At 40.6% G+C, this 15,302-nt stretch overlaps 1 protein-coding gene across 1 annotated transcript in view; it reads left to right on the top strand.

Moving 5' to 3' along the window:
- The first annotated feature begins 5,296 nt into the window (after positions 1–5,296).
- The window catches only part of LOC102006296 (zinc finger protein 709-like), an 18,226-nt gene continuing 8,220 nt past the window's right edge, over positions 5,297–15,302 (top strand). Inside the window, exon 1 of the mRNA XM_005413500.1 lies at positions 5,297–5,309. The gene's annotated coding sequence lies outside the window, so the exon portion shown is untranslated. The remainder of the gene's footprint in view (positions 5,310–15,302) is intronic.

The raw sequence follows: 15,302 nt of genomic DNA, 5'->3' as shown, positions 1-15,302 counted from the left end.
CTGAGTATATGGGTGGCTGAGCATTGTAAAATGGCTCCTAGGGGATCAGTTCCCTAAAAGGCACTGGGGCTGTCCTGAACTCCTGGGGCCCAGATCTGATGCAGAGATAGAAGCAACCAGCCTTCCTTGCTTCATGACACTCACCTCTGTGAGACAGACACTTGCCGTAAAACATCTCCCCTTGAGGGTCAGAGCCAGGAGGAGTCCCTGAGGGACTGGGGCAGAGAAAGCTGCAGGAAGAGAAAGGAAGTTCCACCAGTAATAGAAACTGTTCCCCATTCCAGTCTCCCACACTTACTCCTGGGCTGAATTCAAATGGGGTTGAGTCCCTGTGTTCCATACTCCTCTGACCTCCCTGCAGGGTGAATGCTGTTCTGCTTCCTCACTGTCCATCCTACTGAACTTTCCACATTTCAGGGTTCTCAGATTGCTCTCCTAGATTGTCAGGTTAATAAGATGAATGTAAGGAGTAACCATCTTGTTTTTGCGGCACTCATGTAGGTGATCCTACTTGTGATGAAGCAGCTTGTATATTCAATGCATGACATTCAAAAGTGTATCTGAGAGGTTGATTTGTTTCCTCCTCTCTGGTCTCAGACTATGCACTTTGATCCTGGGACAATTAGTCTGGGGAACAGCATTTCTCTCTCGTTCTCTCATCTGATATGTCTTCTACTCACTCAAACCATAATAGTGAAGAAATTCCTTGACAATCCATTCAGTTTACAAGGGACGAGAAAGTAAAATAAAATGTTTGTAGAAGTCTTAAGAAACACAAAATCAGCCCAGTTTCCTTTATCTTCCCAGGGAGTATCAGCATTGACACTCAAGGAGTATAATACATTTCAGAGTTGCCTACTGTCTTAGTTATTTTAATCACTGGGACACAGCACCTAACACCCACAGCTCTAAGGAGGAAAGATTTATTTTGACTCCTAGTTTGAATTGGTTTCAGTCTATAGTTGAATGGCTCCAAGGCAGGGTAGCATGGCAGAGGGGCATGGCTGAGACATGTTACTGGAAGCAGAGAGAGATCAAGGAGCAATGAGGTGATAGACACTGCCAGCCCATATTCCCAGTGAGCCACCTCTTCTGATTACACTTCTCCTCCTAAAGACAAGTCACCTATAATCCCCATAATGCTTCACTTTCCAATTGCCCCATCTATATGAGGCTTTGTGAAATATTTTAGATACAAGCCACAAAATCTACTAAAATAAAACATTAGTGTAAGGTAAGGAAAGGTGAGAGTTAAGCTGTAAGTCACTCTCAGCACTCAGAGAGCTCCCAGCAACATCAGTAAGTCAAATCCAGTTCTATCTACTCCATATTTGTCTACCACAGACTTCTTCCTTTCTCAGTGGTCCTTTGCCCAGTTTGCAGTGTGGCCAATGAGAGGACCTGTTATCCTCTGTTTATTCATAACAGTTTGCTTTGCCTTCTGCCAAGGATCACGGTGTGAGTTGGATCCAATGCATGGTCACTGTGAGGGCATAGTTATGAATGAAGACACCATCTGTGACCCTGGTTTCAGAGGATGTCTGTCCATCAATTTCCTCAGCACTACTGTTATATTTCAGTACCTGAATCTTTTCTGCAAGGACTTTGCACTTTGGGTTGCCATTGCAGATACAGAACTTAGCTCGTAGGAGACAAAGCTAGTTTGTACAATCAGATGGATCAGTCACCACATCAGTAGTGCTCCCCCTAAGAGCTCAACTTTAAAAGTTGAAGCAGACCTTTTCAGCCTTTGTTCTGAGTGTTTCTTAGTTCATATTTGCCTGAAGTTTACTCATAGATATGGATTTGTGGAAGAACTTCACAAGTATAAATGTCATTTTTATTGAATAATATCAAGGCCACAACCTGGGACAGCATGGAGTCACATGTACATGGCTCCAGAAATTTGAAGTTGGGATCCACATGAACAGAGAAAAGCCACACAAAGATATTCCTTTACATGAAATGGTAGCACATGTTAGAAACTCACCATTTTACCACCCACTTTATTCCACTAGAAGGTCATACCCCAAAATCCTGTTATTTTGCACAGTCTGTGTTTGTCAGATATTGGTGAAAATTCCAATGTTGCAACACTATGTTAACAAAGTTTCTCTTTTAGATTTTTTAGTGTTGTTGTTGTTTTGTTTTTTGTATCTGAGCCACTCTTTACTGTAGTTCTATCACATGGCTTTTCTCTTCCTCTCTCCGTTCATAATAAACCATGAGATTTCATGGGAACTGTTTCACCTCTGATGACCTTCTACATGTTTATGGTCTGGTAAAAATATGTGTGCTGAAGGCCAGAATTATTCCTCTAGCAACAGTGTCAAAGTTCCAAGCCTGTATTCAATGCCCTGTAATCACAGATTGAGAAAGTAAGTGCTTCCAGCACTTAGGACCTGGTCTGCACATGAGATTCTTGAATCATTACAAGGAACTTCTGCGGTGCATTCTAAGTGTCCCTGGTTTTTCTGATGAAAGCTGAAGCTAGATAAATTTAATAATGCCCCAACTTTACAGAGACGGAAAAAGAGAGAGAGAGAGAGAGAGAGAGAGAGAGAGAGAGAGAGAGAGAGAGAGAGACACCAAAGTGCATGTGTGTCTCCAGATTGGGTACTCAGACCCTGTCCTCTGGACTATCTACTCTACCTGAGAGATTTAATTCTCTAATCTATTATCCCTCCCCAAAGGGTTTCTATGCACTGAACCTCTACCTGCTGCCATATTCCCACTCCCAACAAAGTTGCTCTCTCAGACATATTGAATGGGAATAATTGCTTTCTTACCCAATCAAGACTCCGAGTGTTCCAGTCTAATATTCAATCTTATGTCATGGAGTCACACATGGAATAATTAATGAAGAATGGAACTATACCCTTTCACAATACTAAGGCTGGTAATTCTAAGAGCATATCACAAAGATCTAGTGAGACCATTTTCTGCATGATATATTCTTGAATGCTGGGTAACTATGTGTGTAACAGAAAGCAAGAGGTGGTCCTGTTTTATAACATGCCCACCCCATTTTCATATTAATAACATCATTCTATTCAGGAGAACATCAACTATTAGGAAGTCCCATATGGCAACACTGTCTCATTAGATATTCTGTTCCCAAAGTATAAACTTTAGGGCATATTGAATTTTACATTGGGCCACTGATTTGAAATCTCTGACATGTCAGAGGAAGTAACCCACAGTGCATGATGGTTGCACTTATCCTTGAGTGTCCAAGCCCTAAACACAGAAACCTCAGTTCCAGTCAGTCTCCATTTATTGCTTTATAGTTGATCACCTGATCAGGATCCAATTCTATTACACTGAGCATGACAGATTGCAATAAAGTGTGAAAAGGTAAGTCAAGTGTCCATCGATATTTAGCAATGTTGAAAGGCCATGCCAAGGAGTGAGAGAAGACATCTGGAAATGCTTATGTATAAATGAGACCAGAAACCTGTGTATTTATGATTTAGTAAAACAGTAACATAGAGAATCAACTTACAGATAGAAGAGACAACATGTGTATTTCGGGATACATGCAGATGAAAGTCATGATGTTACATTGTGTCAATCTATTAAGGATTATTAGAATGTTTTCCCAGAAATCATTGTCATACACAACTTCACATCATTGGAATACTCTTCATGGGTTCTTCTGAGTTACCACCTAGAAGTGTAGCTGGTAGCTAATCAAGAGTCCTTCATTAGTTTGCAAAATTCTGTGCAATAAGATTCCAGGTGTCTATAGCCATGGGCTGGTATTGAGCATGCATTCATGGTGAGATGTCTATATGTACTGGGTCACCCCTGTTTATATAGATTGTAGAGGAAAAAAGTCATTGTGATATGCAAAGAATTGCTGCAGTCAAACTGAATTATGTGCACAGGAAGGAAATCTGTTTAGAGTATTCACACAGAAAAAAACTCATTTGTATAGTTTTCTGAAGAAAGAATTGATGTATTTGAAAGTTTATTGTTAATAGATACCTAACAGGAATTGTACTAAGTTTTTGTTGTTGTTGTTGTTGCTCTTGTCACAGGGAAAAATTCTTGACATACAAAGCAAATGAAAAAGTGTATTTTTTCTCATTATTTCTGAGACTGCAGTCTTGCTTGGTCCTATTCTAATGCAGAAATACCATGGTAAGTATTAATAAAGAACAAAGACACCGACTTTAAGAGACCCAGGATGCAGAGAGAAGGGAAATAGACTGAGAGGGAGGGGCCAGGGACCAGATTTGGTCCCTCTGGTCATACCATCATGACTCAGTCAGACACATCATGAAGTGTGCTTTACTAATATCCCATACATCTTGCAAACCAAACAAGTTATTAATACAAGTGTGTCACCTGACTCCATGTAATTTTTTTCTAGGAATGTTAATGTTGAAAGGTGGAGAATTTCAATCCATGATGAGTCACAACAAGCCATGGGGAGCTTACAGTCTAAAGTCTTTTTGTAGCCCAGCTTCATCACCAGGAAATGATCAGATAGATCAGATATGGGGCTGTTTCAGCAACCTTCCTGGCCTTCATGCTGGGAAATATGTTTATCTTCAGAATTCAAGTATTTTTGTCACCATGAATAAACTGTGAAGGTTGTCTGAGGGAGTTGGTGCCCCCGCTTTTTTTTTTTTTTTGTGGTACCAGGAATTGAACTCAGGACCTTGCTGTCTGAGGGAGTTGGAATGCTTGCTTTTCTTTCAACTTTACCTTTTGCAGGATGTTGCAGTCATGCAACTCTAATTTCTTCATTTACACAATAACTGTTCCTCTTATAGGCCATATATCCATTTTCATGGATAAAAATGAGTAGATTGAGAGAAAAATGTGAGTCTTGGTAGTGAAATTGACTACCTCATTCCTAACAGCAGGGCCTCCCTCAATTCCGTTTTAACCTAGCCTGGCCTGGATTCATAATGTTTTCCACCATCAGGGGATTGGTTTTTCCATAGAACATTGACCCTGGAACCTTCTGAGCATTTTTGTCTCATTTTCAGGAAGAGTCCCCTAGAAAACTAGGGCAGCTGTGTAAAGCCCTTAAATACAAGCATTCTTCAGGCGAGGTGAGATTGACCTTTACAGAAAGCGACTGCTCCGGAATTCCCTGGGTTACAAGCTATCACTTGAGTCAACCCCGCCCGCCCCCGCTCTTAGAGGTTTCTTTCTCTCCTCACATTCAACCCCGCTTTCTGGCAATGGAGCAGGAGCCAATCAGCGATTAAAGCGCGGGCTGTCTGAACTACCCAATCAGGTGGGCCGAGGGAGGCGGGCACTTCCTGTGTCATGGCGCTGAAGTGCTCACTGTGAGTGCGTTGCTGAGAGTTTTCCCCTGACTAGAACGCCTTTTGCTGTAATTTCTACTGGCTGTGAGCTATATTCGAAGTATCCTGGGAGACCCTCAAGCCACGCAATGGTGACGTTATGGGATGGGAGGTGGGGATGGGATGGAATAGGGTGCGTTCCAGACGGGAGTGGTCAGAAACAGCTATCGGAATCTATGCACGCCTCCCTGCTTTGCTCCAGACACGCCGAGGTCTTCCTATTTTTTGGTGCTGCATCATCATCTACAAAATTTTCCCCTTTGCTCAGGCAGGGACATTTCTGGGTCCCGAGCATACAGACACCTTATTGTGACACTGCTGTTCTTTTTCATGAGGTAGGGGGTTGCGACAGGGTCTCGCTGTGTACTTCAGGCTGGTCTTAAACGCGCAGCAATCCTTCTGCCTCAGCCTCCCAACTTCTGGGATTACAGGCGTGCGCCTCCACACCCGTCCACCCCAGAGTACCTTCTTGGTCATTCCCAGGCACAGCTATATCTCCACCGGTCTGCAAAGAGCAGGAGTTTGGGGAAAACCCTGGGTTTCATACTCCACAATGAAAAAAATAATTTAATTTTTTACATGAGACGTCTACTTGCAAATGTATTAATGCGGGAACACAGCTCGTGGTCTCACAACACTGAGAAATGATGCCGTGAACCAAAAGAAAGATGTTAGGAGAGGTTTTATTGGAAATAATTATAATAACTCTGATTTTTGGAAGTGTCCCCAATGAGTGACCCTGTAGCCAGTCAATCCAGAGCTAATTACAAATAGGCAGAATATAGTAACTACTCAGTTGTTTAGTAGGGTCCAATTACAGATGCCTCTGTGGATTTAAAACAACAGCTTTGAACTCGGGCTGTCCCATTTCCTCAGCATGCATTGTTAAAAAGAAACTGAGATTTCAGAGAAACACTGGATAGTTTGTATTTTAGTTACCTAGAAACTCAGAGCTTAGTAGGGAGTGCTGCAACTCTTTAGTAGGGAGGGTCTCCATTCACTGTTGGGCAGAAAGTTCATTGTTGGTCCCGTCTTCTAGGTAATTCTAGTCTCATTTTAATTCCTATCAAAATGGCTAATTTCCAAACTCTTATTCATGCTCTTCCCTAGCTAGGTAACTTATTTATATGCTGATAAAACAAATTATTCTTTACATTTAGACTGTTTATATGAGGCTTTCCATAGAATATAGAATACAGAAAAAGATGGGGGCATGTTAATGTATTTTCACGGGAGGGAAAAGTGTTCCTGCTAAAGAGAACTTCCTGAAGGGGCTGCCTGTTAAACCCACACTGAGAAAGGCTTTGAAATGCGGCATCTACAGGGATGTGTACATGTGATATTGGTATGAGTGGAAAGGGAAAGGGGAATCATCTCTGAAATAATTGCTTCACAGTCTGGGGGCCAGGGGTATACCTCAGTGGCACAAGTGCCTGCCTGGCAAACACAAGATCCTAAGTTTGATTCTTGGTACCAAACAAAAACAAACAAACACAGTCTGTGAACTCTTTCTAGACATTGTTTTTAAAATTGAAACACTGAATGAAATGTGTTTTATGTAAAAGAAGTACTTGGCCCAACATGGTTGCCCATGCTTGCTTGTAATCCCAGCATTTAGGAGGCTGAGGCAGGAGGATGTCTTTGAGTTAGAGGCCAGCCTGGGCTACAAAGTGAGTTCAAGTCCAGCCTGAACTGCATAGTAAAACCTTGTCTGAAAAAGACAGAAGTACTGAAGTAGGGGTAAATTCCCATAGTTAAGTACAGTGGGCACTTGAATGAATAGAATAAAAGGATTTTTTTAATACGCAAGAGCAAATGGGATAGGAGGATTTGAGAGGGTGGCAAAAATCAGCAGCTACAAGAGTAAACTTCTCCAGAAGTCAGCTTGTTCTTAGTGTGATAATAAATGAAGGAATCTTTGCTGGCCTGTTCTGAGATTAGGTCAAAGGTGACAGGCTGAAAAAAGGAGGGGAACTTAGTAACATAAATATTTCTTCTGTGGCTACTGATCAGCTCACCTAATCATTTTTGAGACAAAATTGGAAATTAGGTAAGTGCCTTTTTTGTAGGTTTAAAAATAGGGCAGACATCATCACTGATATGTAGAATGGGAAGGGGTTTCTCTTCGATATAAAAGATTTTAAGGTGTTTGATCTTTTTCATTGTACACGGAGTGAACTGGAGAATTTTACCCTGAGCTACATCCCCTCAAGTTTATTGTTTTTTGTTTGTTTGTTTTTACTTTTTGAGTCTAGAGCTTATTAAGTTACCCAGGCTGGCGAGAAAATTTGATAGTTTCCACCTTCCTGACTGTTAGGAAGACAGACATGTGCTGCATTGCTTATTGAAGATTGGGATGCTTAAATCACCATGATTTACCAGGATTTCAGTGCTTAGGTAAAATAAGCATCACTGAGGATTGGAGGTGCACACCTTTCATGCCAGCTACTTGGGAAACTTAGACAAGAGTCTGAAATGACCAAGGCTAGGCTGGATAACCAAGCAAGACCTTTTTTCAGTATGAAATATTTTGGGGTGTACCTCAACTCTAACATAATCTGTCTGATGTGCATGAGGCCCTATGTTAGGTCTCTAGTAATGAAGGAAAAAGGAAACATTGTTTAGTGCAAATCTTGCTTTTAATTTTGATATTTAACTCATTTTTCAAACTGGTGGTATGTGGTACAATAGTTCGTCATGGTGCTGGATAGCAGTATGAGTCACTGCTCAGTCAGAAACAGGACACCTAGTGTGAATAACTACTCATTTATAATTTACTGTGTTCAGTAACATACATGAAACACTTAATGTTTATTGTAAATTTTGCTTTTTGCTACATAAATTTCCCCCAAAACACATAAGCCATATTGGTTGACCAGGTTCAAGAATCCAAGTCCCAGCCATGTTCGCTTATATTCTGTGCCTTTTCAGCACATTTTATCTTCAATTACCTTTGGGTTGATGAAGATATTTTCCCTTTCAAAGTCAAGTAGAATCGGTAGAGTCATTCCTTCAACGCTTCATATAGTTCTGTATTGAACATGATACTCATCTTTTAGTATCATGATAGATGATACTCATCTTTTAGTAAAAAGATATTAATCTTTTTTTCCTGAGCAACCAAATTTTCTCCCAATGACAGTATAATAACTGTTAATAACTGCATAATTGCTGTTCACTTGTTAATTGTATAATAACTGTATTTAAATGTTTAAATAACTGTATTTAAATGTTCTTGTATTAGAACTGTTCAGAAAAGGGGAAAATAAGCTGGGTTTTTTCCTTTGCTTTGTTTTCATTTTTTTTTTTTTTTTCTTCTTATTATAAAGAGCTGCCCCATGCTGGTCACCATGTTTGGATTAAATAACCAAGACAAGGGGCTAGTATGGAAATTACCAATGAAAAGACACAGGCTGAGTAGGTAGAACACCAGACACCAAGCATGTGCAAGATTGAAGAGAAAACATTTCCATTTCTAGTTTTACTTTATGCCGGTTATGGAAACCCTTCTAACTGCTTTAACCTTGATCATCATCCTTTCCACACTGGAATTACTCGTCCTGCAAGCACTTTAACTCTGAAGCCTTTATCTATACTCTATTATCATACGTTAGAAAGTATGCATTTCCTAAGTGCAATACATATTGTACACGAGGTTATTTTATTTTCATAATGACCTCATGAGCTCCACTTTTATTTGACATAGTCATTCCTGGTGAATCACTTGATAGAAAAAATTTAATGCATTCTCATTTGACACAGCTAAAATGAGACAAAAGGCACATTTGTGTCTTCAGATAGAGAACTGGATGCCTGTATCGGTCTGTCCACTCTGCTGGGACATTTTAGTCCTTAATTTATAAGTCCTTATTGGAAGTCTGTGTCCATTATTTCTATTGCTCAGAGAGACTGAACTCTGGAGCACTCACCAGAAATGCCATATCTTCATGGGCTGGCTGAGGAAGTTCTGGGAAATAAAGGAAGTGATGAGAAAACTCAAGAGCTTAAAAGATAAGGTTCAATATGAGAACCAAATATTTTTTGATATACTCAGATGGAATTTGTATAATACACAGTGTGAACATTTTCAGGGACAATTTGTTTTGGATATGGTGCCATTGTTAACATCTACATATTCTTGCAGGTAATCTTTTTTAATTCATTTGACTATACCTACAAGTGTCATTGGTGCACAATAAACCAAGTCTCCCTCAGCTTACATACATGCTGTGAAAAATTTTCCAGGTGTCTGTTGCAATGAGGTTAAGTATCACTTTATGGCCAGATGCCTTACTGTGCAGAGTTTGTGCTTGCTGATTAAAGAGCACACTCTAAGAAACTTAGGTTTTGGGGGAAACCCAGAAAATTGTTGAGTGTGGTGTACTTAACCTGGACTTTGGTGAGTTGCCAGATTTGGGACTAATGTGAAATGAGAAATGAACAGTGTGAGTTGTCACACAAGAGGAGAAATGAGTAGCACTAATTTTATTCACAATACTTTCAGCAAGTGTGTACTGTAGTTTGATTCTATACCTACAACAAACTCTTCAGCTCTGGAGACAGGAACTATGTCTCTAATAATTCCACTAAATTCAGATACTGTCTCAAGTTAAAGTCTGAATTCACCGGTGTGCTTGTGCAGTTCTACTAGAACTCTTTTAGATCTTAGGCTAGTCAAATTTGTCTTCCTGTATCACCTTTTACCCAGTGTAGCCAAAGAGACTTTTTCACAACCCCTCTCCTGTTCTTTTCTAATTTCTAGAATGAATCATAGGACTCAGGACAACAGTTAACTTTTGTGCATATTTCAGTGTATGGTGGAAGAGCAGAGTGGACCTTGAGTATTCTATCTGGTGATCTCAAAATCTTCATGCATCTCAGGGTTAACCAACCCTAAAGTTATGGATAAAACATAGTTTAAGGGTTTTTGAGGAAGACTTTGTTTTGTACAAATTTAGTTAGCTCTTTATCTTTGATTAACTCATTGTCAGCTCTCTTTTCCCTTTTCACAGATTTAGTGGGAAGGCTCAGTATTTCAACTCACTGAATAACTACCAGCAAAATTGCTTTTAAAATTTTACCTGTGAAACAGTTCTTTGTCTTTCTGCATCTCATTTATATGCTACCCAGAAGCTACCAGGGATATGCAGCCTCTGAACATAATATTAGCATACAAAACACAGAATTTTCACTTGAGAGATCTGAAGCATCTTAGGATCTCTTGCATCAGCTGCTAGACTATAATTTAATAGTCTGTGTATGTTTTCGTAGCTTCTGTGGCTTGATAGGCCATGAAGAAAAGTTACAATAAAGTCACTTCCTATAGACATAAATTTTCACCATATGCCCCGTCACAGAGCTTCAAATAGGTAACTTAAATTGAAAGAAGTGATCAAACCTCGGGAGCATTTAACATTTTTTTTTGAAAAGGAGAGGAAATTCTGGTTTTTTCTTTTGGTTTTTCTCCGGTACTGGGAACTGAACTCACGACCTTGCGCTTGCCAGGCAGGCGCTTTTGCTGCTGAGCTAAATCCCCAGCCCCTTGGAGAGGAAATTCTGAAATGCTAAGTATTTTTGAAAGACATGACTAGATATGTCAAGCATAGTGTGGGGGAGTTAAGAGATAGTTTAAAAAAAAAAACAAACCACAACACATATATTCCTAAGCACAGCATCTTGTGACAAGATTCAACTAGAATGATGAAGGAATCTGGAATGCATAGGAAAAAGTGGATAATTCACACTTGATTAGTTGGTCTGTACATTTTGTCATATGAAAAGAAGTTATCTAGCATTTTTGTTTGCTTTATTCCAGTATGAGGGTTCAATTCAGTGCTTCATGCATGCTAGGCAAGCACTCTACTACTGTGCTAAGATTCCCAGTTCTGTTTTCTAATAATGAATAATATCTCATAATATTTTCTATTTTATGCGTAAACCTAGAAGTGAAGCAGTGTCACTTCTTACTTAAAGGTGTGGAGTGAGAATCTTGGTCTCATTTAACTTGTCAATTTTGGTTTGAAGTAGGTGAATACCATGGTCTTAGCAATAGGAACTTAAGGCCAGTGACTTTAAAAGAGGCTTACGTTATAAAGCAAAGGTATGGCAGTGTAATTCTTGTTTCTCATTCAGTTTTCTGCCCTCTGACTACCTTAGTACTTTCCTTGTATTCCGAGGTGTTCTGCCATTGCCTGCACTCAGATTCTTCATTGAGTTTGGTGGTTTCCTCTATATGTCATTGAATCTGGAGGTAGAGTTGCAGGTCTGTAATGTCATCATCAGGGACAAAAAATAGAAAGAGCTCACAGAGTACCGTAAGGAAACACAAGCAGCCCTGTAAAGCTTAAAGCAAATCTTCCTTCAAATCAGCAATCCAGTAGCCCAGGTCAATCAGTATTCTGGGAGGAACCCTGAGCTTAGAAGTATTTTGTTTACAGTCTGTCATATGGGCTCTGGTCAAGCAGATAGTGTATTATCTTTGTTTTCCTCTGGTTCAGTGGGGAGATCATAGGCCAGCCTTGCATCAGCGAAGAAGAATTTAGGTTGTATGAAGGGTTAAAGCAGACCTGCTGGCAAGGACTAGAATCCTCCTTTTCAGGAAGCTAAGTCGGAAGCTCATGAAGTGTTGCTGAGAGACCCCAAGCTGACTCAGCCTTACTGTTCTGTGGCTTCTACTGACTGGTTGTATGGGAAGGAGCTGACAGACCTCAGTCCCCAAGAAGGTGATTGTGCAGGACCAAGTGAGCAAAGACAAGAGTGCAATTTTTGTTGGAGGCATAGGTTCTTGTTACAGATGAACAGAACCAGCTTTTGGCAGGACTTGGGCTTCACCGCATCTGTTGAGAAATCTGTGTTCCTATATGTCAACACTCTCTAGTACACATTAAGTCTCTTTTGGACTTCAGAAAGGGGCTGAGGCTTCCTCCAGGAGCTAAGTATCCCGTCCTGTATGAGACAGGTGATTTCACTGTGGCAAGAGTCCTGACATTCCCAGCTCAGTGCCTGCAGCCCCACTTCTCACCATGCTGTGCAGTGAGCAGGAGGGTTTGGGGGAGACTCCTGAGTTACCCAAGTTTCTGTGTTGGTGCGACCAGGCTGTGTTTTGTGTTCTTTTTTCACCCAGCAACACACCTAGTAGTATAGTTTTTATCTGTACTGTCTCTCAGTGGATGCATTTACTGATGAATTCAGTATCAGTATGTGCTCTTAGGAGGTGGGGGTTTTTGGAAGTGGGTTACTAGGGTCGTGGCCTGGAAGAGAGAATTTTTGGCTGTCCCAGCCACACCTTTCTGACTGCCGTGCTTTGAGTACCTTCACCTCCATTCCCACCTTGCCATGCAGTTCTGACCTTGGAATAAGAACATGAACTGAAACTGAGTCAACATAAACCCTACTTCTTTAAGTGGAGGTTGTTGGCTGTTTTGTTTCAGTTACAGGAAAGTGGCTGAGACTTTTAATTATGCTAAATTTGTTAAAAGTTGAAATATGAGGTCTTAAACACAAATAGTATTCTCCACTCTGGGCTTTATTGTCATGATGGTAAATTCCAAATTTACTAACCACTTCCACACAACCCTGATGTCATTATAGGGTGTATACAAATCACATAAAAATTGCAAAATGCTGTTTAACATTTCCTGTGATGAAAATCATTATTTGGGTCCTTGCCAGCCATACCAAAACTCCTTTCTTGCAGCCAGATCAATGCAATAAATGAATAAACTAACCAGTAAATGTGCTCTTATAGTCTATAATGCCAGAAATTGGATGATATATTTCTAATTTAAACCAGGAAAAGATGAAGGTGATGCTGTAAAGAACAATGTTCATGAGGGACTGCTTTTTTTTTTTTTTTTGTCTTTTTGAGACAGGGTCTTGCTGTGCAGTTCAGGCTGGCCTTAAGCTCACTTTGCAGCTCAGGTTGGCCTTAAACTCACAAAGATCTTTCTGCCTCAGCCTCCCAAGTGCTGGGTTCACCGGCATGCACCACCACGCCCGGCTGAGGGACTGCTTTTTAAATTCACATGTTCAAGCCCCTTAAAGTAGTGTACTCATGTACATATAAGTAATGTTTTAGTGCAAGGAGAATAGTACCACTGCTCACATAATTGCTGTAGCTCATTGATAATTTGTAGACAGTGTTCAAAACAGGACATGCTGAATGAGGTAGGGACTTTGATGACAAGCAGTATTGCAGCAGATGCAAAGCATGAAGTGTAGCAGGGCAGGCTTATCATTGGAAGGCACCAGAAAGTTTTCTGTGTAGGAAGGAACAAGGAGGATTACATACAGTGTGGGAAAGGATGAGATAAAGGAAGAGAGAAAAATCAGCTCCTGAACCAGGGATTTTCCCTGAGGATGTGTTTCTGGAGATCGATCCTGGGACTTTCACTCTGAGTGACATTAAGCCTTTTACATGTTTGGTTTTATTATTTTGAATTTTACAGTGAATATTGCTATGGAACTCAAGTTGAGCTTGGCACTCTTTTCCTCTAGACTTAGCCTCCCAGAGTGGCATGATCATAGGTGTGGATCACCAAGCACAACTGTAAATGAGCATCACAGTGCTTGGTTAAATTAAACCTCATCAGTTATTCCTTTTAATGTCAAGAATGTTGAAAATGTTTTTCATTAACAATGTGTGGGGGTCATTCTGAAAGACTTCCTTGGGAACTTGATGCCTAATCAAGTATCTATGAATTTGAGATTAGTTCTATGGGTCGTATAATTTTTGAAGTGAAATTTTCCCTAGATTCTGGAGGAGAGAACCTATGACTTACCAATTTTTGTCCATAGGAAAGCATCTCTTTTTTATGATAAGGTGCTTTGAGACAATATATTCACTTCTACTAATGGTGACTCAGTGTGCCACATTTTCAGAACTTCAGAATGATGACTTATAATGAAAATCATCACATGCCTTAGTCAGCAGTCCTCACTTGCAACAGTTACTAGGACTGTGCTCTGAATTTGTCAAAATTTTGTTCATTTTGGGTGGTCCATTGATGTTGAGTGTTGGTCATTGCTCAAAAAACACCATTTTTTGTTGTAGTGTTGGTTATTGCTCAGCAAACAATGCACCTTTGAGTTAAAAAGAAAAGTTGGGAAAGTCAAAAGTCAAACTTCAACTGATTGTGGGTGTTAGTCTCTGCTCAGTCCTGAGACCTCAGACAAGAGAGCAGTTTCATCCTATGAGGATGGCTCACTGATGTGAAGAAGCCCCAGAATTGAATTTCCTGACTTTTCATATTTCCCAGTGTCACCATCCTGACTGAGGGACCCTGGTCTGCATAGGCACAGGGAATTTTGTATGACCTTGCAAATACGTTTAACCTTCTGAGTGTGGGTTCCCTTGTGAATGGCAGTGAAGGAGGGTTCTTCCCTAACCAGCTTTCCTTGTGCTTTTACCTTGCAGCCAGTTGCTTATTTAAAATACAAGTTATTGCAAAGACTTAAGAATTTGTTTTCTTCTATAGCTGTGATGAGGAGGAGGCCAAGGAGATAAAACAAAGAGACTGAGAAAAAGCAGCTGCTTTTGCTGCAGCACTAAAAGAAACAGACCCTAAGTCTGATTCTTGGGGCCCCTAGAAGAACTCGATGACTATATTCATCTGCTACCACTGTTAAAAGCCAGGCCACCTCAACAGGAACTGCCCTAAAAAGCCCCTTGGGCCATGCCTTGAATGCAAATGTGACCACTGGAGATCAGTCTACCCTCTGAAGCAAAGGCCCCAGAGCTCAGACCCATCCTACCAGTTAGTCCAACAAGAATGAGGGGGCCCAGGGCATACTCTGCCTTCTCCCTCTGGCCAGACTGTCATCTTCATGGAGGAGCCCCGGGTAATCACGACTATAGAGGAGAAAGAAACACTGTTGCTAGACACAGGTGCAAGTCTCTTGGTCCTTCTTTTCAGTCCTGCCCTTCCTTCCAGCCATCACACCTCAGTGAAAGAAGTCACTGATGAGGAGGTTATC

This window comes from Chinchilla lanigera, unplaced genomic scaffold (genome assembly GCF_000276665.1).
Source record: "Chinchilla lanigera isolate Chin_1 unplaced genomic scaffold, ChiLan1.0 scaffold00168, whole genome shotgun sequence".
Classification (NCBI taxonomy): domain Eukaryota; kingdom Metazoa; phylum Chordata; class Mammalia; order Rodentia; family Chinchillidae; genus Chinchilla; species Chinchilla lanigera.
The sequence above is the reverse complement of the archived record's forward strand: the minus strand, read 5'-3'. Positions and strand labels throughout refer to the sequence as shown.